Genomic DNA, 25,623 nt, shown 5'->3' on the forward strand with positions numbered 1-25,623 from the left:
TGCTGAGGCCATGGCTGGAGTTCTGGGTCCAGTTCTGGGCTCCCCAGTTCAGGAGAAACAGAGAACCACTGGAGAGAGTCCATCAGGGGCTCCAAAGCTGCTGAGGGGCCTGGAGCAGCTCTGGGAGCAGCAAAGGCTGAGAGCCCTGGGGCTGAGAGCCTGCAGAAGAGCAGCCCCAGAGGGCAGCTGAGCAATGCTCAGCAAGGGCTAAAGGAGCTGTGGGGGGCAAGAGGCTGGGGCCAGGCTCTTGTCAGAGAGGTGGGAGATGTCCATCCCTGCAGCCATTCCAGGTGAGGTTGTTTGGGGCTCTGAGCACCCCCAGGTGTCCCTCTGGCTGCAGGTTGGCCCTGATGACCTTGGCAGGTCCCATTCCAGGGTTCTGACAGTGCCTCCTGGGTGGGACTGGTTAGCAGCAGGGCTGGGTTGGTGTCCCTGCCTGGGGAGCAGTGGTGCATGGAGGCTGCTTGGGTGAGGCCTTCAGCAGAGGCTGCAGCACAGCCAGCTCCCAGGCTGCCCCTAACTGTCTGTGTCAGTTGGACTCTCACTGTGTCTCTGGAGCAGATGCCACCTTGTGCCAGGTACCCACCTCAGTGCCAGCTGATGGGGAGCAGGGCACAGGGACAGTGAGGTGCTGAGGAGCCTGCTTGGGCCAGATCTTGAGGCTGGACTCCATCCTCCATCTCTTCAGGTGTCCACTGGGGGCCTTGCTGCAGGGGGCTGCCCACTGCTGGACCCCAGTGAGCTCACATCCTGCAGAGGCACTGAGAGGGGCTCTGAGGAGACCTACTGGTGGCCTCCCAGCATCTGCAGGGGGCTCCAGGAAAGCTGGGGAGGGACTTCTGAGGGTGCCAGGGAGGGATAGGACTGGGGGGGATGGAGCAGAACTAGAAGTAGGGAGACTGAGATTGGCTGTGAGGAAGAAGTTGTTCCCCAGGAGGGTGGTGAGAGCCTGGCACAGGCTGCCCAGGGAGGTGGTGGAAGCCTCCTGCCTGGAGGTGTTTGCAGCCAGGCTGGAGGTGGCTGTGAGCAACCTGCTGTGGTGTGAGGTGTCCCTGCCCATGGCAGGGGCTTGGAGCTGGCTGAGCCTTGAGCTCCCTTCCAGCCCTGACAGCTCTGATTCTGTGTCCTTGAGGGGCAGAGAGGAGCTTGGGGAGGGTCAGAGCTGCTGCTGCCACCCTCTGGGGTGGGCAGGGTCTGGGTCAGGAGGTGACTCCTTCCCTGGGCAGAGCCTGCCAGGGGGATGGATGCTCAGGGCTGGGATGCTTGGAAGCTGTGCAGGGATGGAGAGCTGGCAGCAGAGAGGTTCTGTCCACAGCTGAACTCTCCCTGGGGAAGGATTTCTGTAGGGCAGGAGCAGGTCCTGGGCAGAAGCTGTCCCCATGGCATGGCCCCAGCTGCCCCAAGCCTGCTCTGCCCTGCAGGGGCTGTGGGCAGGATGGGTGTCTGCAGCTGGGCACCTGGAATGCAGTGCAGACCCTGGGAGAGATCACAGGGTGGGAGGGGTGGGAGGGGACCTCTGGACCTCCTCCCCAGGCAGGATGCCCCAGGGCAGCTCCCACAGCAGACCTGCAGCAGCTGGGCCCAGGGGCAGGGGTCCCTGCCCGTGGCAGGGTTGGAACTGGAGGAGCTCCAAGGTCCCTTCCAGCCCCTTCCCAGACCCCATGGTGAGGAACACAGCTGCAGAGCCCTGCTCAGCCTTCCCCCCCTGCAGCCTGCAGCTGGCATGCCAGCTCCTGGGGAGCACTCTGCTGGGGGAGCCAGGAGGGAGGTGCAGGGGGTCCTGGCTTCTTGCAGCTGGTGAGGAAGAAGAGTGTGCTGGGGGGGGGCAGAGAGGGGGCTGGGGGGGACAGAGAGGGGGCTGGTGCTGGGGGGGGACAGAGAGGGGGCTGGGGGGGGACAGAGAGGGGGCTGGTGCTGGGGGGGGACAGAGAGGGAGGTGGTGCTGGGGGGGATAGGGAGGTGGGGCTGTGGGGGACAGAGAGGGGGCTGGGGCTGGGGGGGGACAGAGAGGGGCCTGGGGGGGACAGAGAGGGGGCTGGAGCTGGGGGGGACAGAGGGGGGTGCTGGGATGGGCACTGTGCTGCTGGCAGGGCAGGGCAGGGCAGCTCAGCTCAGCTTCCTCTCTTGTGGCTCCATGGGGCCAGGCCTGGCTGGCCTTGGGAAGCCCTGTCAGGGGTCGAGTCCATGGGACCCTGCCCAGGTGTGTGGTGGCCTTGCTGGCCTTTGCTGGCTGTTTCCTTGCCTTGATGAAGCTTTCAGGCAGGGGTGCCCTCCGTGTGCCTGCTGCCCAGGGCTGTCCCATGGGCCAGCTCAGCCTTCCAGGGTCCTGCAGCCTTCGGTTCAGCCCAGCCTGGCTGGTGGCCATGCTCTGTCCCAGGCCTGCTGAATGCTCAGTGTGCCCCTGGAGGGTGCTGGAATCCCTGGGCCCTGGTCAGACATCTGTGTGGGCCTGGGTGCTGTTGGAGGTCAGAGGGCTCTGGGTGGCCTGGGCTGGAGCAGTGAGGGCAGTTGTGAGCCTGGGGAGATGGAAGGCAGCAGTGCCTGGAGTGCCTCAGCTGTGGCCTCCTCCTCTCCTCAAGAAGTGGCTCTCAGGGAGACATCCTGGTGGTGAGGACAGCCTCCCCCTGCTGCTGGGCTGCTGGTGCTGCTGGGCTGCTGGTGCTGCTGGGCTGCTGGTGCTGCTGGGCTGCTGGCTTCCTTGTTTGCCTGTTGCCTTTGCTTCCTTCTCCCCTTCTTGGCTCCATTGGTTGTTACCCATCCTGACTCCATCTCTCCAGGAGGGCCTCTGGGGGTAGGACCTGGAGCAGTGGTCTGGAACTGGAGCAGGGCAGAGTGAGGTTGGACACCAGGTGGAAGTTCTGCTCAGTGAGGCTGGGGAGAGCCTGGCACAGGTGCCCAGGGAGGTGGCTGGGGCTCTGTTCCTGGGGACATTCAGGGTCAGAGTGGCTGTGGCCCTGGGCAGCCTGCTCCAGCTGGAGCTGTCCCTGCTGCCTGCAGGGGTTGGACAGGATGAGCTTTGAGGAGCAGCCACCACATGATTGGCATGAAAAGGCTTTCAGGGTAGTCTCAGAGGCCATGAAGGAGACTTGGGCTGTCCTGGGGCTGGGATGTGGGAAGGTTTCTGATGCTCTCTGTGCTGCTGGGTTTGGTTCTGCTGCTGGAGGCTGTGTGCTGCCACCTGCCAGGCTGGAGCAAAGGCAAGAGAGGATGCCCCTGGGCTAGGGAGGGAGCCAGCTGGGGATGGAGGATGAGGAGCTCTGCCTTGGCCCACCCTTTCCTCTGCTGAGCACCAGGGTGCTGTAAATCTTCCAGCAGTGAATGGGCCTGGCCTGCTGCCAGGCCTGGGGAAATGGGAGCTCTGGCTGCTGCTGCAGCTCTTCTGCTAGGTTAGGTAATGGAACCAGAGGCCTGGACACTGGGAGTGCAGCAGGATGAAGTGAAGAAGGCATTCTAGACCTGAACTCAGTGACTTCTGCTCTCCTGGAGCTTGCTGCTAATGCTCTGTTCAGATCAAGAGCCAGGAGTTCCCTGCTGCTTCCTCTTCTGATGGTGACACTGGAGGCAGATTGGGCAGCAGGGAGTTGTGTGCAGGGGCTGGGGAGTGACACCCTGGGGCTCTGGGCTTCCTTTCATCCTCCTCCTCTTGACTGGAGTGGCCACAGTGTATTTAGAGACAGGGCAGTGTGGTTGCAGGGATTCCACAGACCTTGGTGGCTGGGGAGGAGCAGCTGAGGGGGCTGGGGGGGTCCAGCCTGGAGAAGAGGAGGCTGAGGGAGAGCTCCTTGCTCTCTGCAGCTCCCTGAGGGGAGGCTGGAGCCAGCTGGGGGCTGGGCTCTGCTCCCAAGGAACAAGGGACAGGACAAGAAGAAACAGCCTCAGGTTGCCCCAGGGGAGGTTTAGGTTGGACCTGAGGAGCAATTTCTGCCCCTTGAGGGTTGCCCAGGCCTGGCCCAGGGCAGTGGTGGAGCCTCCATCCCTGCAGGGGTGTCGGAGCTGTGGCAGTGTGGTGCTGAGGGCCATGTTCAGTGGTGCCCTGGCAGTGCTGGGTTAGGGCTTGGCCTGCATATGATCTGAAAGGGCTCTTCCAACCCAAACACTTCTGTGGTTCCCTCTGTGAGGCTCCATTTGAAGCCCTTCCAGCAGCAGTGTGAGCAGGGTGCTGTCAGCTCATGTGTCTGTCCTGCTCTGTGTATGTCAGCAGGAGCAGAGGCAGGAGGTGAGATCAGTGTGGGCAGGAGCTGCCCAGGACCTGTTTCAGCCTTCCCTGGGCTCAGGCCCTTCATGCAGCAGGGCCTCCCTGCTCTCCTGTGCTGCAGGGCACTGTGCAGCTTTGGCCCAGCCCTGGGGCCCTGGCAGCGTGCCCCAGCCCTTGCAGAGCCACAGTGCTGCTGCAGATGGTTTCTAAGGGCAGGAGCAGGAGATCCCAGATCTAAAGTCAAAGGGAGAAGGCAAAGGAAGCCCCCAGTGGTAAAACTCCTCCAGTTCCTACCCATTTCCACCAGCTAATGTTCCCAGCTGTAGGTCCTTCCTCATTGTGCTGTATCATGGAACTGTCTGGGTTGGAAGAGGCCTCTGAGGTCACCCAGTCCAGCCAGCAGCCCAACCCCACCATGGGCACCATAGCCACAGGGCTCTGGAACACCTCAGGCATGGGGACTCCACCACCTCCCTGGGCAGCCTGTGCCAACCCCTGACCACTCCTGCAGCAAAGAAATTGCTCCTCAGGTCCAACCTCAACTTCCTCTGCTGCAGCTTGGGACTGTTCTGTCTTGTTCTATCACCTGACACCAGGGAGCAGAGCCCAGCCCCCCCCTGGCTCCAGCCTCCTCTCAGGGAGCTGCAGAGAGCAAGGAGCTCTCCCTCAGCCTCCTCCTCCCCAGGCTGAACACCCCCAGCCCCCTCAGCTGCTCCTCCCCAGCCCTGCTCTCCAGACCCTTCAGCAGCTCCCTTGCCCTTCTCTGGCCCAGCTCCAGCCCTCAGTGTCCTTCTGGCAGGGAGGGACCCTGGCAAGCTGGCAGGGGGGGACCCTGGCTAACTGGCAGGGGGGGACCCTGGCTAACTGGCACGGGGGGACCCTGGCTAAGTGGCAGGGAGGGACCCTGGCTAACTGGCACAGGGGGACCCTGGCTAACTGGCACAGGGGGACCCTGGCTAACTGGCACGGGGGGACCCTGGCTAACTGGCAGGGGGGCACCCTGGCTAACTGGCAGGGAGGGACCCTGGCTAGCTGGCATGGAGGGACCCTGGCTAGCTGGCAGGGGGGCACCCTGGCTAACTGGCAGGGAGGGACCCTGGCTAGCTGGCAGGGGGGCACCCTGGCTAACTGGCAGGGAGGGACCCTGGCTAGCTGGCAGGGGGGCACCCTGGCTAACTGGCAGGGAGGGACCCTGGCTAGCTGGCAGTGAGGGACCCTGGCTAGCTGGCACGGGGGGGCCCTGGCTAACTGGCACGGGGGGACCCTGGCTAACTGGCAGGGAGGGACCCTGGCTAGCTGGCAGAGCCCTTCCCTAGCAGCAGTGCTGGGCTGGTGAGCTGCAGGCAGGGGCTTGGTCTCGATGCTCTGCCAGGTCTCCTCCTCTGATTCCCTGCAGCTGTTTTCTCTCTGTGGCTGAAGCTGCTGCTGGCTGTTCTCTGCAGAAGATCCAGGACCCACCCAGCCTGCCTTACTAATACTGTGTTTTACTAACAGTTTATCTCCACACAGGTGACCCAAGTAGCAAGACAGCCTGGCCCTCCTGCCCCTTCCCCTTACACTGCACATGAGATAACCAAGGGACACCCAAACCTTGCTGCCACGCCGCCGGGACATGCCTCGTCCCCTGGGCTGTCACAGGTAAGAGCTGCCCTCCCAGCAGAGCCTTCCCAGCCTCCCTCTTTCCCTCCTGCCCTCCTCTCAGCTCTGCTGCTCCAGCTGTGGCCCCAGGGTGCCTGCTGGGGCCGGCTGCAGGCTGGTTGGTGAGCGGTGGCTGCGGGGGGCCGGGTCCTGGCGCTGCCCTGTGACAACCCAAAGCAGCCTCGGGCAGGGGGAGAGCTGCTCAGTGCTGAGCAGTGCTGGGGCAGGCTGCTGTGGGCCATGGCCTCACACCCATGGCCTCTGCTAGGGGTTGTCCATGTCCATGCTTTGCAGGATGCTGTGGTTGGCTAAGGAGGGGGATGGGCAGGAGGCTGCAGGAGGGATTGCAGTGGGAGCAGCAGTGACAGCAGGGCTGGGGAAGCAGTGGGGAGTGAGGGCTGTGGAGTAGACTGGGCCTGGTGGAGTCCTCAGGAGCTGAACATCCTGCAGGGCTGACCTGGAAGTGCAGAAGCTTCCCTTCAAAAAGGGGCAAAGCAACAGAGGGAGGATTGCTCCCCCTCTACTCTGCCTGGTTGAAGCCACCTCTGGAGTCCTGGGTCCAGTGCTGGGCTACCCACAAGAGGCACTGGGAACTACCTGGAGAGAGTGCAGGGGAGGCTCCAAAGCTGCTGAGGGGCCTGGAGCAGCTCTGGGAGCAGCAAAGGCTGAGAGCCCTGGGGCTGAGAGCCTGCAGAAGAGCAGCCCCAGAGGGCAGCTGAGCAATGCTCAGCAAGAGCTAAAGGAGCTGTGGGGAGCAAGAGGCTGGGGCCAGGCTCTGCTCAGTGGTGCCCAGGGCCAGGCCAAGGGGCAGGGGCCACAAACTGGCACCCAGGAGGTTGGAGCTGAGCAGGAGGAGAAAGTTGTTTGGTGTGAGGGTGCTGAGCCCTGGAGCAGGCTGCCCAGAGAGGTTGTGGAGTGTCCTGGTGTGGAGAGCTTCCAACCCCCCTGGCTCCTGGGCAGGCTGCTGTGGGTGCCCTGCTGGAGCAGGGCTTGGACTGGAGGAGCTCCAGAGGTCCTTTCTGCCTCCTGCTGTTCTGTGAACCTGTGCAGTGGGGCACAGAAAGAGGGGAGATGAAAGACCCAGGACTGGGGAGAGCAGGATAAGGAGGAGCAGGGAGGTTTGAGGCAGAGGAAAGCCTTTGGTGCTGTTTGCTCTTGTTTAACTTCCACCTGTTGCAGCAAATGGAGTGAAGGAGCAGGGGCTGAGCAGGTGAGCTGGGCAGCAGCCAGGTTTGCTCCTGAGGATGATGGCAGGGGGCAGGCAGCACAGGCTGGGAGCCCTGAGCCTGTCACAGGGCTGGGTAAGAGCAGGACAGTCCTCTGCCAGCCACGTGGGGTGAAACACTGGAGGGCAGCTGAGCTCTGGGGCTGGCAGGTGTGTGCAGGCAGCAGGGGCCTGGCAGGAGCTCTGCTCCTTGCTGCTGCTGCTGCTGCATCCAGCTGGGGTTGGGTGGGAAAAGTGGAAACCTGTGCTGGGAAATGGGAGAATGCTCAGGGGTGACTCTGGGAAGGAATTCCTTCCACTGAGGGTGGGGAGGCACTGGAACAAGCTCCCCAGGGAGGCTGTGGCTGTCCCCTGCCTGGAGGTGTTCAGGGCCAGGCTGGCTGAGGCCCTGAGCAGCCTGGGCTGGGGGGAGGTGTCCCTGCCCATGGCAGGGGGCTGGAGCTGGCTGAGCTTTGAGCTCCCTTCCAGCCCAGCCCCTCCTGTGATTTGTGGAGGGGGAGAGGAGGGGCTGCAGTGTCTATTTCTGATCCCAGCTAGCTTGCAGGCATCGTGCCCCAGTGCTGGAGCCTTGGCTTGCCCTCCTGCTGCTGGTTGCTGGGAGTGAGCTCTGGTTGGGAGCCCGAGGCTGCCGCAGCAGCCCCCAGAGCCAGCTCTGCCTTCTGTCAGCTGTCAGCAAACTGCCTGCTGGCACAGCTCACCCACAGAGGCAGGCTGGTGGTGTGGGGAGGGAAGGGAGAGAACATTCTAGGCAGCCTCTTTCAGAAGGTCTCTGCTCCAGGGAGCTTTTCCTTCCCTGGTGTTCTGCTGTCGGCTCGGTGCAGGCGCAGGGAGCGGTGCCGGGGCCAGAGCTCCTCCCCTGCTGCCAGCAGAGTGCTGCTGCCCTGCCCTGCTGCCCCTCAGCACCTGGGAGATGCTCCTTAGACCCCCACCCTGCCCAGGAGCACCTGGACCTCACATCCTGCACAGCAGCTCAGGGAGGATCTTGGTCCTCTGTGTGCTTAGGGAGGGGAAGGGTTTGGAAAGGCTCAGGAGAAGCAGGTTTGGAGCTGGGAGAGGGAGACTGGAACTGGAGAGAAGGAAGAAATTGTTTACACTGAGGGTGGTGAGAGCCTGGCCCAGGCTGCCCAGAGAGGTGGTAATGTCCCACCCCTGGACCTCTTGCTGGTGAGGTTGGCTGGGTCTCTGAGCAGCCTGCTCTGGTAGTCCCTGCTGAGTGCAGGGGTTGGACTGGATGAGCTCCAGAGCTCCTTTCCCACCCAAAGCAGCCTGGGCCTCTCTGATTCTAAGATCCAAGGTGGAAGGCTTGGCCAAGCCTCAGTCATTGGCAATCCCAGGCACAACTCCAGGCTGGGCAGGGACTGGCTGGAAAGCAGCCCTGAGGAGAGAGCCTTGGGGGTGCTGGGGGAGGAGAAGCTCACCAGGAGCTCTCAGAGTGCACTTGCAGCCCAGAGAGCCAAGCAGAGCCTGGGCTGCAGCAAGAGAAGTGTGGCCAGCAGGGCCAGGGAGGGGATTCTCCCCCTCTGCTCAGCTCTGGGGAGACCCCACCTGGAGTACTGCCTCCAGCTCTGGATGGAGCCCCTCTGACAAGAGGGATCTGGAGGTGCTGGAAGGTGTCCAGAGCAGGGCCAGGAGGATGAGCAGAGGGCTGGAGCTGCTCTGCTGTGAGCACAGCCTGAAGGAGTTGGGGCTGTTCAGTCTGGAGAAGAGAAGGCTCTGAGGTGACCTCATTGTGGCCTTCCAGGATCTGCAGGGGGCTGCAAGCAGGCTGGGGAGGGACTGCTCAGGGTCTCAGGCAGGGATAGGACTGGGGGGGATGGAATGAAGCTGGGGGTGGGGAGATTGAGGCTGGAGGGGAGGAGGAAGTTCTTCCCCATGAGAGTGGTGAAGCCCTGGGATGGGTTGTCCAGGGAGGTGGTTGAGGCCCCAGCCCTGGAGGTGTTTAAGGCCAGGCTGGATGAGGCTGTGGGCAGCCTGCTCTAGTGTGGGGTGTCCCTGCCCATGGCAGGGGGGTTGGCACTGGCTGACCCCTGGGGTCCCTTCCAACCCTGACTGATTCTCTGACTGAGCACTTTGGGGGTGACAGAGGAGTGAGGCCTGGGGAGCTTTGCCTAAGGGACTCCTGCAGGGCTGAAATGGGGTAGCAAAGCATCCAGCCCAGTGGGTTCTGCTCATTCCCAGCACTCCCTGGCCCCTCCCCAGGTGTCTTCACCCTTGAGGTGTCCCATCCTGGGCAGCCTCTCCTTTATCACTGCAGGTGGTGGTGGAGAATCAAACTGGGAGTGCCTGCACGTGGGCCATTTCCAGCAGGAAGGCTGAAAGGGGCTCAGGCCTCTTGCCAGAAGCAGCTGCAGGGCAGGCTGGCTCCAGAGCAAGCTCTCCATCCCTCTGAAGTAGCAGGGCTTGGGGAAAGCTGAAGTGCTTTGGGGTTTTAACACTGGCAGTCTGAGTCTCCTTCTGTCCATCCTCCTCTGAGCCCTGCCAGGTGCTGAGTTTTGTGTTCTGCCAGGGTGAGAAATGGCCCAGCTGAGCAGGGGGGGGTTGGAAGGGGCTGGCCTGGGTCTGGTGCTCTTGAACATCTTTGTCAGCCCCATGGACAGTGCCACTGGCTGCAGCCTCAGCAGGTGTGCAGATGACACCAAGCAGTGTGAGCTGCACTCACTGGGGGCAGGGATGGCATCCAGCAGGGTCCTGAGAGGCTGGAGAAGTGGCCAGGGCCAGCTGCAGGAGGTTCAACAAGTCCCAGGGCAAGGTCCTGCAGCTGGGGCAGGCCAACCCCAGGCACAGATCCAGGCTGGGTGCTGAGTGGGTTGAGAGCAGCCCTGAAGGAAGAGCCTTGGGGGTGCTGGGTGCTGAGCAGCTCCCCAGGAGCCAGCAGTGCCTCCTGCAGCCCTCAGGCAGCTGTGTGCTGGCTGCAGCCAGAGCAGGGTGGGCAGAGGGCAGCAGAGGGGATTCTGCCCCTGGGCTCTGCTCTGCTCAGACCTCACCTCCAGCCCTGCCTCCAGCTCTGCTGTCCCCAGCAGCAGGAGGACACAGAGCTGCTGGAGGGAGGCCAGAGGAGGCCACAGAGATGCTCCCAGGGCTGGAGCAGCTCTGCTGGGAGCACAGGCTGAGGGAGCTGGGGCTGTGCAGCCTGCAGAGGAGAAGGCTCCAGGGAGACCTCAGAGCTGCTGCCAGGACCTGAAGGGATCCTGCAGGAAGGCTGCAGAGAGACTTTTGCTGAGGGGGTCTGAGCCAGGCCAAGGGGGAAGGGTTTGGAGCTGAGGCAGAGCAGGGTTAGAGTGGAGCTGAGCAAGTGTGAGGGTAGCCTGCAGTGAGGTTGGGATCTGCCTGTTACCAGGTGCCAGAGGGAGGAAATGACCTGAACCTGCCCCAGGGGAGGGTTGGGTTGGCCATGAGGAATGATTTCTTCCCTGCAGGAGTGGCCTGGCTGCCCTTGGAGCAGGCTGCCCAGGGAGGAGCCCTGGAGGTGTTGAAGCAATGTGTGGCCCTGGCCCTCTGGGGCATGGCTCAGTGGCCATGGTGCTGCTGGGCTGATGGTTGGACTCTGGTCTCAGAGGCCTTTGCCAGCCCAAACAGCTCCTTGATTCTGTGATTCTCTAACTCCTGCTCTGTCCCTCTGGGGCTCAGGGAGCCTGAGCTGGGTGGCTGCTGGTGGGTGGCTGCTGGCTGACTGCTGAGACACTGCACAGTGCTCAGGGGCTGGAGCAGCCCTGCTGTATGGGCAGAGCTTGGCTTTGCCCTGGCCCCCCTGTGCCTGAGGGTGAGGGGGGTGCTTGTGCCCACCAAGGGGTGGGGGCTGGGTTTGGCAGGCATGGAGAAAGGCAACAAAGCTGGTCTGGAGAACAGGTCTGGTGAGGAGCTGCTGAGGGGACTGGGGGTGTCCAGCCTGGAGTAAAGGAGGCTCAAGAGAGGCAGAGAACCACTGGAGAGAGTCCAGGGGAGGCTCTGGAGCTGCTGAGGGGCCTGGAGCAGCTCTGTGAGGAGCAAAGGCTGAGAGCCCTGGGGCTGAGAGCCTGCAGAAGAGCAGCCCCAGAGGGCAGCTGAGCAATGCTCAGCAAGAGCTAAAGGAGCTGTGGGGGGCAAGAGGCTGGGGCCAGACTCTGCTCAGTGGTGCCAGGCACAGGCCAAGGGGCACTGGGCACAAACTGGAACCCAGGAGGAGAAAGTTGTTTGGTGTGAGGCTGCTGGAGGCCTGGAGCAGGCTGCCCAGAGAGGTTGTGGAGTCTCCTGGTGTGGAGAGCTTCCAACCCCCCCTGGGCCTTGTGCTGCTGGGCAGGGTGCTGTGGGTGCCCTGCTGGGGCAGGGGGGCACTGGCAGAGGGTCTCTGGAGCTGATCTGATGCAGCTCTCACTGTGCTGGGAGTCTGTGCAAGCACAGCTCAGGACACTCAGTGCCTGCTGTGGGCAGCAGGTGCAGAGCTGGACCTTGGCTGCTGCCTTTCCTTGAGCTTCCTTGGAAGGAGCAGCAGCAGCTGGGGTGCTGCTCTGCTTCTGCCTCCCTTCATCCTCCACCTTTGCCTGGGACACAGCCCAGATGAGGAGGACTTGCTGCTTGACTTCCTGCAAGGGCCAAGCCCCGGCACTTCCCTGCCCTCCAGAAGTGCTTCCTGCAGCAGCAGGGGCAGAGCTTGGCAGTGGTGGGAGCAGTCCTACCCCCTGGCCCTGCAGCCCTGCTGCTGCCCAGATTCCAGGGCCCTGCAGCCCTGCTGCTGCTCTCAGGAATGTGGAGGGAATGCACAGCAGATGTTGCCACAGGGATGCTGTGGCCAGATGTGGCCCCACAGACCCCAAGCTTCCTCTTTCTCCTGCTCTTTGCACCAGAGGGCCCCTTGCAGGGGCTGGGAGAGGAGACCTCTCCCTTGCCTCCTCTTCTGGCTTGAAAGCTGCAGAGGTGGTTGGGCTGAGGGAACAGAGCAGCTCCAGAGAAGGGCAAGGAAGCTGGTGAGAGGGTTGGAGAGCAGCACTTGGGAGGAGAGGCTGAGGGACCTGGAGGGGATGCTGAGGGCAGACCTCATTGCTCTCTAAGCTCCCTGAGAGGAGGCTGGAGCCAGCTGGGGCTTGGTCTCCCCAGTATCAGGTAACAGGATGAGAGGAAACAGCCTGAAACTGTGCCAGGGGAGGGCTGGGTTGGGCAAGAGGAACAATTTCTGTCCTGCAAGTGTGGTCAGGGGTTGGGACAGGCTGCCCAGGGAGGGGGTGGAGTCCCCATGCCTGGAGGTGTTGAAGAAGTGAGCTGTGGCACTCAGGGCATGGTTTGGTGCTCCTGGAGGGCTGGGGTGGAAGGTTGGACTGGGTGATCTCAGAGGCCTTTGCCATCTTGAGTGGTTCTGTGAATCTACTTCCTCAGTGTCCAGGAGAAGTCACTGGGGGAGGAGTGGAGAAGTCCCTCCTGGGGCAAGGCCAGCAGGGCAGGGAGCTGTGGTGTGCCACAGGGGGACAGCCTGGCTGAGCACTCCTGGCATGGCTGGGGGGAGGCAGAGCAGGCAGGGAGCAGCTGCAGGCCTGGGAGCCTGCCCTGCCCTCAGCTCTGCTGGCAGTGGGAGCTGCCCCAGGGCAGCCAGGCTGGGGCTGGGCAGCAGGCAGCAGCAGAGTGCTGCCCTCTGTGCAGCAGGGGACAAGGAGAGGCTGCTCCAGTTGTACCATGAGCAGCAGGCTCTGGGGGAGGCTTGGGGCATCAGGAGCAGCCAGATCCATCCCTGCAGGATCCTGAGGAGCAAGGGCAGTGCTTCTGGTAGGTGAGGTGAGGCACCACAGGAAGGGAGGAGTTTGGCTTTCTCCATTCAGCTGCAGGGCTGTGAGGTGCCTGCTGAGGGGCTCCTGAGCAGCAGGTTGGTAACCACCCAGTGAGCACACTTGGAGCACAGCAATCCCCTCTGCACTCAGCTGTCCCTGGGGACTGAGCAGAGCAGTGCTCCACAGACTGATGGATTCATGGAATGGGTTGGGAGGGAAGGGAGCTCAAAGCTCAGCTCCAGCCCCCTGCCATGGGCAGGGACACCTCCCCCAGCCCAGGCTGCTCAGGGCCTCATCCAGCCTGGCCCTGAACACCTCCAGGCAGGGGACAGCCACAGCCTCCCTGGGCAGCCTGTGCCAGAGTCTCCCCAGCCTCACTCTCAAGAACTCCTCTCTCATCTCCAGTCTCAGTCTGCCCTCCTCAAGCTTCACTTCCCTGCCCCTCATCCTGGCACTCCAAGCCCTGGCTGCCTCCCAGGCTAAGGGCTGCAGTGCCAGGGGAGCAGAGGACCCTGGGCATCTGTGGAGACCTCTCTCTGGAGCCACTGGAGGGATTTGCAGCTGGGTTTGGTGATCCTTCTCCTCAGTGCCTCCCAGCACAGAGATCCAGCAGCCTCAGAGCTGAATTCTCTGCAGTTTGCTGCTCAGAGGCTTTGACTTCTGGGTGCCTGGGTGAAATCCAAACCAGATTGTCCTAGCTGCAACTTGTTACCATCTGCTTCTGTGCCTGAAGTGAAAAGAGTTTTGTGGTCTCATTCTGGTCCTCAGAAAATGTCCCCATGGCTGGGTGAGTGTTTGTGACAGCAGTGAGGCACTGCTCAGGGCCCTCAGGTCTGGGGATCCCTGCCAGGCAGCCTGGCTGCCATCTGTGCCAAGCCCCAAGCCCCTCTGGTATCAGCTTGGATGCCCTGTGCAGGAGCCAGGATCCTGCCAGAGCCATGAGCCATGGGTGGGGTTGGAAGGGAGCTCAAAGCTCAGCCAGCTCCAGCCCCTGCCATGGGCAGGGACACCTCCTACCAGCACAGGCTGCTCAGGGCCTCATCCAGCCTGGCCCTCAGCACCTCCAGGCAGGGCACAGCCACAGCCTCCCTGGGCAGCCTGTGCCAGAGCGTCCCCAGCCTCACTCTCAACAATTTCTTCCCCATCTCCAGTCTCAGTCTCCTCTCTCCCAGCTCAGAGCCATTGTCCTCACCCTGGCACTCCCAGCCCTTGGCCAGAGTCCCTCCCCAGCTCTCCTGGAGCCCTTCAGGCACTGGAAGGTTGCTCTGAGGTCTCCCTGGAGCCTTCTCCAGGCTCAACAGCCCCAGCTCTCCCAGCCTGCCCCACAGGGGAGGGTCTCAGCCCTCTGAGCATCTCTGTGGCCTCCTCTGGAGCCTCTCCAGCAGCTCCAGGTCCCCAGAGCTGGAGGCAGTGCTGCAGGTGGGGGCTGAGCAGAGCAGAGCAGAGGGCAGAATCCCCTCCCCGTGCTGCTGCTCTCCCTGCTCTGGCTGCACTCAGCTGGCTCTGGGCTGCCAGGGACCACTGCTGGCTCCTGGGCAGTTTGTCCCCAGCTGACCCCCCCAAGTCCTTCTCCTGCAGGCTGCTCTGGAGCCACTGCTCAGCCAGGCTGCATTTGTGCTTGGGATTGCCCTGACCTGCTAGCAGGACCTGGAACTTGGCTTTGCTGAACTGCATGAGGCTGGCTTGGGCTCACCTCTGCAGCCTGTCCAGGCCCCCCAGTGCTGCTCTCCCAGCCCAGTTCAGGGTTTAGCTGCTCTCAATCAAGGGAGGTTCATTAACAGACTGGGATGGGAGGAGGGATGGCATTGACTCCTGACCTCAGCCCTCTGTGCCCTCTAAGGCAGGAGCCAGGGGATGTGGTGGCACTTGGGGACGTGGTGGCACTTGGGGATGTGGTTTAATGGCCATGGTGGTGTGGGGTTGGTGGTTGGACCTGGTGATCTTTGAGGGCTCTTCCAACCCAAAGAGTTCTGTGGCCCCAGGGGTTGTGGGAGCTGTGCTGGAGGCAGCCTGCACTGGGGTTTGTTGCCCACAGCCTGCACATTGCCCTCATGGGGTCACCAAGGCACAGAATTGTTCTGGTTGGAAGAGACCTTGAAGCTCAGCCAGTCCAACCCTCACCCCAGCCCTGCCAGGGCTCCACTGAACCATGGCCTCAGCACCACCTCTCCAGGGCTGCCCTGGGCAGCCTGGGCCAGGCCTGGGCAGCCCTCAAGGGGAAGAAATTGTTCCTCATGGCCAACCTAAACCTCCCCTGGGGCAACTTCCCAGGTCCCTTCTTGTCCTAGTCAAGGTGTCCAAGTCTGTCTTTGCTGTCACCCTCTCAGTTCATCTTTGTCACAGCTCTGCCTGGCAGGGACTTGAAATTAGCTGGCTGGAAGGGACCTGCAAAGCTCATCCAGTCCAAGCCCTCTGCACTCAGCAGGGACCTCCTCAGCTAGAGCAGGTTGCCCAGAGCCCTCTTGGGCCTCCTCTTGAATCTCTGCAGGGCTGTTGCCTCAGCCACCTCCCTGGGGGGGGTGGTTTGAGCCTTAAGTGGAGTTTGAGAGCTGAGGTGGTAGCAAGAAACCAAGAACCCCTCCCCCTGCCCTCAAAGAGGCTGGAGGTGAACCTGCCAGGGACCCACCTGGAGTGGCTTTGGCAGTAGGAGAAGGAAAGCTGCTATCAATATGCTTGTGGAGCAGTCCCAGGGCGGGTTACAGGGGGAAGGAACAGGAGAATGTAGAACCCAGGTGTGGCTGCCCTTGTGTCTCCCTGGGTGTGTGTGGATTGGAGGCCTTCAGGGAAGCCTGGATGCAGCAGGGACAGGATCAGGCCTGGCCAGGTGGCAGAGCCAGGAGGCCAGCAGCAGCTCTTGGTCCTTTGGCACAGGGCAGGCAGGAGCCAAGAGAGAGAATGGCTGCCATGCCCTGCCCTTGGTAGGGTGCTTGGTGCCATGGTTCAGTTGATTAGGTGGTGCTGGGTGACACAATGATCTTGAGGGGCTCTTCCAGCCTGGTTTATCCTCTTCCATTCTTTGTAGTCTTGCTGGACAGGAAGGGGGAGAGGAGCAGAGCAGCTTAGAGCCTGGGGAGCCCTCCTCCTGGATCAGCTTTCTGTTGTCCCCTGGGGCTCTCATGACCCTCCCCCCCGCCCCAGGATGGCTGTAACCCAGCACACAGCTGATCACAGAATGCTCTGGGTTGGAAGGGACCTGCAAAGCTCATCCAGTCCAAGCCCTCTGCACTCAGCAGGGACCTCCTCAGCCAGAGAGGTTGCCCAGAGCCCTGTCCAGCCTCACCTGGAGTATGTGCAGGGCTGTTGCCTCAGCCACCTCCCTGGGCAGCCTGCTGCAGTGCCCCAGCAGCCTCCTGCTGCAGAACTTGTTCCTCACAGCCAATCTAATTCTGTTCTTCTCTGGTTTGAAGCCATTGCCCCTGGGCCTGTCCCTGCAGGCCCTTGCAAAGTCTCTCTCCATCCTTCCTGTAGCCCTTTCAGGTCCTGGCAGGCAGCTCTGAGGTCTCCCCAGAACCTTCTCTTCCCCAGGCTGCACAGCCCCAGCTCCCTCAGCCTGTCCCCAGGGCAGAGCTGCTCCAACCCCCTGAGCATTTTCCTGGCCTCCTCTGGACCCTCTCCATCAGCTCCAGGTCCTTCCTGTGCTGAGGGCTGCAGCCCTGCACACAGCCCTGCAGGTGAGGTCTCCCCAGAGCAGAGCCCAGTGCCAGAATCCCCTCTCTGGCTCTCTGGCAATGCTGCTTTGGATGCAGCCCAGGCTGCCCTTGGCCTTCTGTGCTGCAGTCTCACCCTGCCTGCTCCTGGGCAGCCTCTCCCCCACCAGCACCCCCAAGTCCTGTCCCTCAGGGCTGCTCTCTGTGCCCTCCTCCCCCAGGCTGTGCTGGCAGTGAGGGTTGTTGCTCTCAGGTCCCTTCCAGCCCCAAGCAGGCTGTGCTTCTGTGAGCATTTCCTGCAGCCCTCTAGTTCTGACCTTGGGGGAGTGCAGGTGGAGATTTGAAACTGCAAGTTATTTAATGGCTGATCAACCCAGGAGAGAGCTAATCCTCTTTTGGCCTTTGTCTCAGAGCCCTGCTGGAAGTGCTGCTGGCCTCTGGGCTCTCTAATAGGATTAGAGAGGGTTTGATGGGGTTAATGGAGCTGGGGATGTGTGCCCAGGGAGGGGGCTTGCAGCTTCTGCTTTCCTTCCTCTGCCTTTTCCCTCCTGCTTGGGAGTCTGGGCAGATCTCAGCTGGCAATGGGAAGCCCCTTGGGCTGCACAGTCACAGAGGGCTGGGGTTGGAAGGGACTTGTGGAGAGCATTGGCCAAGGCAGGGTCACCTGGAGCAGGTCACCCAGCTGGGACACATCCAGCTGGGTTTGGAATGTCTCCAGGGATGGAGACTCCACCACCTCCCTGGGCAGCCTGCTGCAGGGCTCTGTCCCCCTTAAAGGCAGGAGGTTCCTCCTCCTGCTTAGATGGAGTTTCCTGTGCCCAAGTCTGTGCCCCTTACCCCTTGCCCTGTCCCTGGGCAGCACTGCCAGGAGCCTGGCCCCATCCTCCTGCCCCCCCCCCAGAGTATTGATCAGCACTGCTGAGATCCCCCCCAGGCTGCTCTTCTCCAGCCTCTCTTCTCTCAGCCCTTCCTCATGAGGGAGCTGTTCCAGGCCCCTCAGCACCCCTGAGAAGGGATGCTCCATCCCAGGGCTGCCTTTGGTCTGGGCAGAGCAGCTGGCTGTGGGGGCTGCAGGAAGGGGGATCTGGAGCTGAGGGGAAGGCTTCAGCTGCTGCTGGATGCTGCTCAGTTGTGACAGGAGCAGAGGAAACAGCCCCAGGCTGCCCCAGGGGAGGCTCAGGGTGAATGGTAGAGCAGTTTGTTCCCAGGAAGGTCTCCCAGGCACTGGAACAGGCTGCCCAGGGAGGTGGTGGAGTCCCCATGCCTGGGGGGGTTTATGACACATGGATGTGGTGCTGAGCCTGGGAGTGGCTGGGGGTGACCTCAAAGGTCTCTTCCAAGCTCTCCACTGCTGTGGTTCTGAGTTTAATAATTATTTAACCCTGCAGACAATTAACTTCCAGAAAGCAGGAGGCAGGTGGAGTCCTCAGCTGGAGAAGGACATTGAGAGACTTGAAGGTGTCCAGAGAAGGGCAACAGAGCTGGGGAGGGGTCTGGGGCACAGCCCTGGGAGGAGAGGCTGAGGGAGCTGGGGTTGCTTGGCCTGGAGAAGAGGAGGCTCAGGGGAGACCTTCTTGCTCTCTGCAACTCCCTGCAGGGAGGTTGGAGCCAGCTGGGGGTTGGGCTCTGCTCCCAGGCACCCAGAACAAGAGGACACAGTCTCAAGATGTGCCAGGGGAGGTTCAGGCTGGAGGTGAGGAGAAAGCTCTTCCCAGACAGAGATTGGCCCTGGGGATGTGCTGCCCAGGAGGTGGTGGAGTCCCCATCCTGGAGGGGTTCAGGAGGGGATTGGATGTGGCCCTTGGAGCCATGGTTTGGTTGTCAGGAGGTGTTGGGGATTAGGCCCTAGGTTGGACTTGCTGAGCTCTGAGCTCTTTCCCAGCCTGGCTGATCCTGTGGTTGTGTCTGAGTCTGCAGTGGCCTTGCTGGGCCTCAGTGCAGTGACATTGGAGCCCTTAATGTGGCTGCTGCCATCAAATGACCAAGGCTGGAGGAGAGCCCAGAGCTCATCCAGCCCAGTGGCTGCTCAGAGCAGGGGGCTGTGGCCCAGGGCCACCTGGGGTTTGAGTCTCTCCCAGGATGGAAGTGTCCTTAGGGAGAGGCAGCAGGGGAGCAATTTGTGGAGCTTTGCTTGGCTCCTGGAGGGAAGGCTGAGACTTGCTGCTGCTCTTTTGAGCTGAGCATGGGGCAGGGCTCAGCTTGCTCCAGGCTGTGTGGGTCAGCAAAGGGACTGGCTCTCAGAGTTGGGCTCCTGCTCAGCTGGCACTAAATTCTACAGGGCCAGGGGGAAAACCCAACCAGTTTGGAAGCTCCAGGCTGCCTGCTGAGATTCCCAGGTCTGAGACTGGATGTTAGAGGAAGCTTCTTCACTGCCAGGACTCTCAGACACTGGCCCAGGCTGCCCAGGGAGGTGGTTCAATCCCCATCCCTGGAGATGTTTCAGAGCCATGGAGATGGGGTGCTGAGGGATGTGGCTCAGCCCCAGCCTTGGCAGAGTCAGAGAGGGGTTGGATGCAGTCATCTTAAAGGTCTTGTCCAGCCATAACCACTCTATGAGTCTGTCTTCCTCCAGCAGTGGAGCTGCTATGAGCCAGCAGAGTGAGCTGGTGGCCAAGAAGGCTCCCAGCAGCCTGGCTTGGGTCAGCAAGAGTGTGACAAGCAGTGGGGAAGTGGTTGTGCCCCTGGAGTGGGCACTGGTGACACCACAGCCTCAGCCCTGGCATCACTCCAAGAAGGTCATTGAGAGGTCCAGGGAAGGGCAACAGAGCTGGGGCAGGGTCTGGGGAGGAGCAGCTGAGGGAGCTGGGGAGGTTGAGCCTGGAGGAAAGGAAGCTGAGGAGAGACCTCCTTGCTCTCCACTGCTCCCTGAAAGGAGCTGCAGCGAGGTGGGGGCTGGGCTCTGCTCCCTGGTGTCAGAACAAGAGGAAATGGCCTAAGACTGTGCCAGGGGAGGCTCAGGTTGGACCTGAGGAACAATTTCTTTGCTGCAGGAGTGGTCAGGGGCTGGCAGAGGCTGCCCAGGGAGGTGGTGGAGTCCCCAGCCCTGGAGGTGCCCCAGAACCCTGTGGCCATGGCAGCTGGGGCCAGGGTTTGGTGGCCAGGGAGGGGTTGGGTTGCTGGCTGCACTGGGTGATCCCAGAGGCCTTTTGCAAGCAGCTCTGAGATTCTCTGGTGGAAGCTCTCCCTCATCACTCACAAGCAGGCACAAGACCTTTTGAGTCCCTAATCCTGACTGCCTCCATTCCAGCATGGCCTTTGCCCTGCAGCCCCAGGCTGGGAGCTGTGCTGCAGCCCAGGCAGGGCCTGGCACTCCTGCCTCTGTGGGGAGCCAAGGAGAACCCTCCTGGGGTTTACAGAGGCTAGGAAGTGATCTTCTCCAGAGGCCTTGGCTCAGGCCTTGGCTGACAAGAGTTTGGAGCTTCCTCTGTGGCTGGAGGACAGCCAGCAGCAGGACCTCTGCCCCCCCAGCATCTCCAGGTGGGCAGTGGGCTTAGCCTGGGGGACTTCTGCCTCCCCAGAGCTGCTGGAGCTGCACCTTTGCACCAGGGATGGCTGCAGATGAAGTCATTGCAATTACTGGGCTCAAAGCACAGGGCAAGCCTGGGCTTAGGATCAGGGAAGGATTTAGGAGCCCAACCCTCACCCCAGCCCTGCCAGGGCACCACTGAACCATGGCCCTCAGCACCACCTCTCCAGGGCTTTGACACCCCTGCAGGGCTGGGGACTGCAGCACTGCCCTGGGCAGCCTGGGCCAGGGCTCAACAACCCTTTTGGAGGAGAAATTGTTCCTCATGGCCAACCTAAACCTCCCTTGGAGCAGCTTGAGGCCATTTCCTCTTGTCCTGTCCCATGTTGTAGATGAGCAGAGCCCAACCCCCCCTGGCTCCAACCTCCTTTCAGGGAGTTGTAGAGATGCAGGAGGTCTCTCCTCAGCCTCCCTTACTCCAGCCCAAACCACCCCAGCTCCCTCAGCTGCTCCTCCCCAGCCCTGTTCTGCAGACCCTTCCCCAGCTTCCTTGCCCTTCTCTGGACCCCCTGTAGGTCCCCTCTCAGAGGGACACTTCCTGCCTGGCATTTCCTTTCCACCCTTCTCCTCTGTCCCCCCTCAGAGGCACAGCCACAGTGCTGGGAAGCAGGAAGGCCAGGAGTGAGTGTCCTGCCCTGCAGCCTCCTCTGCTCAAGCTGCCTTTGGCCAGGGCAGAGGAAGCTTCATTTCCTTTGCTGCCTTCCCCAGTGGGGTCTGGGTGTTTGTATCCAGCAAGCAATCAGAGCCCTGGCTGCAGTCCTGGGGCTGCTTCCCTCCTCTGCTCCCTGCCTTGGCCTGCTCCAGTGTGTGCCACAGGGACACCAAGCCATGAAACAGGTGTGGGAAATGCAGCAGGGCAGGACCCTGAGGGAAGCTGCTGCAGAGGAGCAACCAGAGGAGGGCTTGAGCCAAGTGTGTGTGTGGAGTGTTAGAAGGGACTCCAGGAGAACTGGGGAGGGACTTTGGGCAAAGGCTTGGAGTGACAAAACAAAGTGCAATGGCTTTGAGCTGGGAGAGGGGAGACTGAGAGTGGAGAGGAGGAAGAAATTGTTGGGAGTGAGACTGGGGAGACTCTGGCACAGGCTGCCCAGGGAGGCTGTGGCTGTGCCCTGCCTGGAGGTGCTGAGGGCCAGGCTGGATGAGGCCCTGAGCAGCCTGGGCTGGGGGGAGGGGTCCCTGCCCATGGCAGGGGACTGGAGCTGGCTGAGCTTTGAGCTCCCTTCCAACCCAACCCATTCTGGGAATCACAGAAATGTTTGGGCTGGAAAAGGCCTTCAAGGGCTTGCACTCCAGCAGCAGCTCAGCACCACCCTGGCCACTGAACCGTGGCCCCAGGTGCCATGGCCACACACTTCTTGAACACCTCTAGGGATGGGGACTCCACCACCCCCCTGGGCAGCCTGTGCCAGTGCCTGCCCAGCCATGGGTTGCTATTTGCCATCTCAAGGCAGAGGCTCTTTGAAAGGCCACCTGAGTGCCCAGCCCAGGTCCAGAGCACTGCAGGGAGCTGTGATGGTCTCCTGGCAGGATGGTGGTGCTTCCTGGGGTAGCCACAGGACAGATGGCCTTCTGGGCTGGGCAGGGGCAGCAGAGGGCTGCCTGTGGCCCCAGCACCCCCTGTGCTGTCACTCGAGGTTCTGCTTAGGCTCTCCCTCCCCTGCCACAGAGATCAAAGCTTTTTGCTGGCCTGCAGCTGGGTTGCAGCTTCCCACACTGCACTGGGTTGGAAGGGAGCCCCAAAGCTCATCTTGTCCAAGTCAGCAGGGACACCTCCAGCTGGAGCAGGCTGCCCAGGGCCACAGCCAGTCTGACCTTGAATGTCTCCAGGGATGGAGCCTCAACCACCTCCCTGGGCAGCCTGTGCCAGGCCCTCCCCAGCCTCCCTGTGCAGAACCTCCTCCTGCTGCCCAGCCTCACTCTGCCCTACTCCAGCTTCAAACCACTGCCCCTGGTCCTGCCCCCCACAGCCCCTCCTGAGCAGTCCCTCCCCAGCCTGCCTGGAGGTCCCCTTCAGACAATGAACTGCAGCTCTGAGCTCTCCCTGCAGCCTTCTCTTCTCCAGGCTGCACAGCCCCAGCTCTCCCAGCCTGCCCCAGAGGGGAGCTTCTGCAGCCCTCTGAGCATCTTTGTGGCCTCCTCTGGCCCTGCTCCAGCAGCTCCAGGTCCTGTTTGTGTTAGGGGTCCCACGGTTGGAGCCAGCCCTGCTCCCCAGAGCAGAGGGGCAGAATCCCCTCTCCCGCCCTGCAGCCCAGGCTGCCGTGGGTGCAGCCCAGCCCGGTGCCTGCGGTGCTGGAGCCGGGCGGCCGCCGAAGTTCTTGCCCAAGGTCACAGCCACGCCAAGGTTAGAGCAGCAGGCTCCTGAGTCACGGTCATGTGCTGGAGCTCCGGCACCATTCCTGCTCCCGGGCTGTAACTTCAGTAAATATAGCCCCGGCTGAGCCCCTTCCCGAGGCAGGGAGCAGCCCGGGGGGGGGGGCGCAGAGCTTAACCCTTCCCGAGGCAGGGAGCAGCCCGGGGAGGGCACAGAGCTTAACCCTTCCCGAGGCAGGGAGCAGCCCGGGGGGGGCGCAGAGCTTGACCCTTCCCGAGGCAGGGAGGGCACAGAGCTTAACCCTTCCCGAGGCAGGGAGGGCACAGAGCTTAACCCTTGCCGGGGCAGCCTTCCTGCCCGGCCCCGCGGAGCTTGGTGCCGCAGCCCCTGTCCGCCCGGGGCCGAGCTGTGGACTCTGCCAGCCGCTTCCCAGGCCGGGGGGGGGGTCGCGTTTCGCAGCCCTGTCGGCGAAGCGGCTGAGCTGAGAACAGCTGCGGGGCTTTGTGCTGCTGCGGAGCTGATCGCCGGGGGGTGCAGCCGGCAGCCCGAGGGGAGAGCCGCGCAGGAAAGGCAGGGAAGGGCTTTCCCCAGCCGCAGCACACAGACACCGCAACTGCTAGCAGCTTCCCCCCCGGGAACAGCCTTCCCTGCAGTCTAAAGGCAGGGATGTAAGAGCTGTGAGGAATGCAAACTGCTCTGCCTGGGACGTGGAGCAGCTCAGCAGCCAGCCCTCCTGCCCCAGCCCGGGGTGCTGCAGCAGCTTCAGGCCTTCTGAACCCCCCTTCTGCAGAGTGAGAGTCCCTTCCTGCCTTCCCCTTGGGGGTTACTGAGGGCATCTCCTCACTCTGCTTCCCTCTCCCCATCCTCTCTCACCCCTTCATCCCTCTCCTCATCCTCTCTGACCCCTTCATCCCTCTTCCCATCCTCTCTCATCTCTTCATCCCTCTCCCCCTCCTCTCTCACCCCTTCATCCCTCTCCCGATCCTATCTCACCCCTTCATCCCTCTCCCCATCCTCTCACCCCTTCATCCCTCTCCCCATCCTCTCACCCCTTCATCCCTCTCCTCATCCTCTCACCCCTTCATCCCTCTCCCCCTCCTCTCTCATCTCTTCATCCCTCTCCCCCTCCTCTCTCCCCCCTTCATCCCTCTCCTCATCCTCTCTCCCCCCTTCATCCCTCTCCCCATCCTCTCACCCCTTCATCCCTCTCCCCATCCTCTCTCACCCCTTCATCTCTCTCCCCCTCCTCTCTCCCCCCTTCATCCCTCTCCCCCTCCTCTCTCATCTCTTCATCCCTCTCCCCCTCCTATCTCCCCCCTTCATCCCTCTCCCCCTCCTCTCTCCCTGCTTCATCCCTCTCCCCCTCCTCTCTCCCTGCTTCATCCCTCTCCCCCTCCTCTCTCCCCCCTTCATCCCTCTCCCCATCCTCTCACCCCTTCATCCCTCTCCCCATCCTCTCTCACCCCTTCATCTCTCTCCCCATCCTCTCTTATCTCTTCATCCCTCTCCTCATCCTCTCTCACCCCTTCATCCCTCTTCCCCCTTTATCCCTCTCCCCATCCTCTCATCTCTTCATCCCTCCCCCCACCCCCCCCCTTCTTGCTCCCTGCCCCCATGCTCAGCATTCCAGCCCTGCTGCATGTTGCAGGGTGGCTGCATGTGCTGGGCACCACGTTCTGCACCTGCTGAGCAGCTTGGCACAGGAGCAAGGCCTCTGGGAGTGGTGTGGATGGAATCCCTCCCATCAGCTGGCTCCTGCAAAGCAGAGCAGGGCTGGGGGTGGTGCTGGCTGCCCTGTTAGCAGGGGTGAGCTCTGTCCCTGCAGCAGTTCAGCAGGCAGGGTTTGCTCCCTGTGCAGGGCAGCTGCTGAGCAGCAGCAGTTGGGTGACAGATGGGAAACATCCTCCTGGAGGTGATGTCTGCAGTGGGATTTGAGCTGCACTGCTTCCTGCAGGCTGCAGGTGGGACCCAGCCCCTGGGGTGGTTGTGTGGATGAGGAACTGCCCTGGCTGCCCAGATCCTTGTCACAGAATCTCAGCCTGCTGGGGGTGGAAGGGACCTCTGGAGCTCAGCCAGCCCAACCCCTGCCCCAGCAGGGCACCCACAGCACCCTGCCCAGCAGCACAAGGCCCAGGGGGGGTTGGAAGCTCTCCACACCAGGAGACTCCACAACCTCTCTGGGCAGCCTGCTCCAGGGCTCAGCACCCTCACACCAAACAACTTTCTCCTCCTGCTCAGCTCCAACCTCCTGGGTGCCAGTTGGTGCCCCCTGCCCCTTGGCCTGGCCCTGGGCACCACTGAGCAGAGTCTGGCCCCAGCCTCTTGCCCCCCACAGCTCCTTTAGCCCTTGCTGAGCATTGCTCAGCTGCCCTCTGGGGCTGCTCTCCTGCAGGCTCTCAGCCCCAGGGCTCTCAGCCTTTGCTGCTCCCAGAGCTGCTCCAGGCCCCTCAGCAGCTTCAGTCTCTCCAGGACTCTCTCCAGCAGTTCCCTTTCTTTCTTGAGCTGGGGAGCCCAGCACTGGACCCAGGACTCCAGGTGTGGCCTCCCTAGGGCAGAATAGGGGAGCAGGAGACCTTCTCTGGCCTGCTGGCCACACTCTTCATGCAGCCCAGGAGAGCTTTGGCTTTCTTGGCCACCAGGACACAGCTTGGTGGCAGCTGACTGGCAGCCACCCTTCAGCTGGAGCTCTTTCAGCCTTCCTGTGCTGTTCCTCATCCCTGCTGCTCAGAGCTCCCTCAGCACAGCACTTGGAGCACTCAGTTGTGTGTCCTGCGTTTGCCTCTCGGCCCTGCTCGTGTCGGGAGGGACAGCTGCTCACACAGGGCTGGCTCCTCCACACTCCACAATCCCTGCTCTACCTCTTGCTGCTCACACTCACCATTTCTTAGGCTTAGCTGGAGCTGCCCTTCCTCTGTTCAAAGCTGGCTTGAGAGCCTGGAGAAGTCTCAGGCTGGTTTGGAGGTCAGTAAGGACTGCTGGGGTCATAGCTTCACAGATTGCACTGGGTTGGAAGGGACCCTCAAAAGTCATCTGGTCCAACCCCCTGCACTCAGCAGGGACCTCTCCAGCTGGAGCAGGCTGCCCAGGGCCACAGCCAGTCGGAGCTTGAATGTCTCCAGGGATGGAGGATAGGATAGGGTAGGATAGGATAGGATAGGATAGGATAGGATAGGATAGGATAGGGTAGGATAGGATAGGATAGGATAGGATTAACCAGGTTGGAAAAGACCTCAGAGCTCATCCAGTCCAACCTCTCACCCAGCACCATCTGATCAACTAAACCATGGCACCAAGGGCCTCATCCAGGCTCTTCCTAAGTACCTCCAGGGATGGGGACTCCACCACCTCC

General features: G+C 62.0%; 1 protein-coding gene across 1 annotated transcript in view; it reads left to right on the forward strand.

The window, feature by feature from the left end:
- EIF4G3 (eukaryotic translation initiation factor 4 gamma 3) overlaps positions 1-25,623 on the forward strand; it is a 167,287-nt gene that overhangs the window by 11,578 nt on the left and 130,086 nt on the right. The window contains exon 3 of the mRNA XM_054175939.1: positions 5,690-5,833. The gene's annotated coding sequence lies outside the window, so the exon portion shown is untranslated. The remainder of the gene's footprint in view (positions 1-5,689; positions 5,834-25,623) is intronic.

The sequence above is a fragment of the Dryobates pubescens genome, chromosome 33 (assembly GCF_014839835.1).
Source record: "Dryobates pubescens isolate bDryPub1 chromosome 33, bDryPub1.pri, whole genome shotgun sequence".
In the NCBI taxonomy this organism is placed as follows: Eukaryota; Metazoa; Chordata; class Aves; order Piciformes; family Picidae; genus Dryobates; species Dryobates pubescens.